The sequence below is a fragment of the Apteryx rowi genome, unplaced genomic scaffold (genome assembly GCF_003343035.1).
Source record: "Apteryx rowi isolate R43461 unplaced genomic scaffold, aptRow1 scaffold_2, whole genome shotgun sequence".
NCBI classification, from domain to species: domain Eukaryota; kingdom Metazoa; phylum Chordata; class Aves; order Apterygiformes; family Apterygidae; genus Apteryx; species Apteryx rowi.
Genome location: NW_020448307.1, coordinates 9,637,148 through 9,639,083, shown reverse-complemented (window position 1 = coordinate 9,639,083; position 1,936 = coordinate 9,637,148).

The following is a 1,936-nucleotide window of genomic DNA, read 5'->3' as shown; positions in this document are numbered from 1 at the left end:
CTTGCGCCCCCCCTGCGCCGCACATCCGGGCCAGGAGCGTGCAGGCGAGTGGTGCCATTTGCCTGCTCCTGTGCCGGAAGAGAGGAGCCGGGGAAGTTCCCCTTCCTGCCGGGCTCTAGATGTGGCACAGGAAAAGGTGACACAGCAGAAGCAAAGTGCATCTGAGGGCAGGGCGAGCCGCGGGGCYGTGTCGGGCCTGTGCCACATCTGCACCGGGCAGCCGCGCGGGCAGGCCGCCACGGGCGCTGGATGCTGCCAGCCGAGCCTGCAGCCGCCCCCAGCCCTGTGCTCGGCTGCACCCGTAATGAAATGGCTGCGGAGGGCAGCACCGCAAAGGGACCCGCTCGAAACGGCTCCCCCGCTGCCCCGGGACCATCGGCAGGGACGGGCCACACGGGCGGCAGGGCAGCAACGTGCCTTGGGGCTGCCGGCGGGAACGTTATATCCCCCCCATCGCCRCTGGCATCCCCGCACCCGTGCGACCGAGCGGCGAGCTGCCTCGCCTGGCTCTGCTGCCTCACGAGCCTGCGCGGGCGCTGCAAGTGGTGCCAGCAAGGGCCGGCGGCGGGCTCGGACTTCAGCAGGGTGGATCAGACACCTAGGTGCGAATAGGCGCTGTCACATGCGCGGCGCTTCTCGGGGCTCAGGCTGAGGCCGGGATGTACTCTGCAGGCAGCCTTGACTCTCCCTGCCCAGCAAACGTAAGAGGAGGCAAGTCAGCAGGGCAAGAGGAAAAATTGGTGCTGGTTTGGGGCATGGAGGCAGCTCCCATATTTTGGGAACGCTGTCTTAAAACTCTGCAGTGCCACGTCAGCTCTCATTTGCTGTGGGTTTTTGTCTGACTAAAACAYCAGGGAATGAACATGGGGAAACGGCTCCTCCAAACGCATTCATCCTGTGCAGAGCCCTGCATGCCCCTGGGGTGTTTATAAATAAAATCATTAGCTTTATTTTGGGCATGTGACGGAAATGCATGTGGCAGGTTACTCCAAAGAGGAAGAGAAAGTCGACTCCTGAGCCATCAGCCAGGTTGGGGCATGCAGCATCACTGTGAGAGGAGATGGGCCGTGCTGGAGTTACATTCCCAAGTGGTTTGGGGAAATGGTGCAAACCAGGCCATTTGGCAGCCCTCGTGCCAAACGGGGGTGCTGCCCCATCACCGCTGGCGTGGGAGAGGACCAGTGGCCTGCAAGGTGTTTGGGGCGAGGGCTGGCGGCGCTCCCTTTGTACAGCACCGCACGCGGTGCGCTTCCAGCTCCCGCGTGTTGCTGCAGCATGTTGTCACCGGTGGTGCAGGGCGAGACCGCTCACGGGCAGGTTGGGTCACCGGCCTGGCCCAAACCCCAAGCTGGGGACCTCTTAGTTATAAACAAGTCATGAGGAAAACCTCCGACTGTGGTGCTTCCTGCCAAGTCACTCCACCCTCTGTGGGTGTGCTGGAAAGGCGAGCGGTACAAACGAAACCAAACAAGGCAGTTTCACTGAAGGGTGACACGCTGATGGGATGGGGGGACAACAGGTCAGGGGCCTTGCACGGCCACAGCGTGACACCTTTGGGGTGGACGCCGGGGACAAACGAGTGGCCCATGAGACGGGGCAGGAACGGGCCAGGATGCCCCGCGAGAGCTGCAGCGCCTAGCAGCGAGGGCAGGGGAGCGTGGCGCAGCCAGACCAAAGGGGATGAGGAGGGTGTGGAGAAAGCCACGAGCCCGCAGCACCTGTTGGAGCGGTGGGATGTGCGGAGAAAGCCACCAGCCCAGCTGAGCAGGGCGCTCGGGAGGGGAAGAGAGGCGGCGCGGCACCGGCCTGCAGGCCGGATCCTGCCCGCCGCGCCGCGCCGCCGTGCCAACCCGCAGCCGCTCCGGGACGCTCTTTTCGCTGCGGGCGGGCTGCGTCCGAGGCGCGGGCGGCCGCGCCGCCCTGCCTGAGTGTGCAG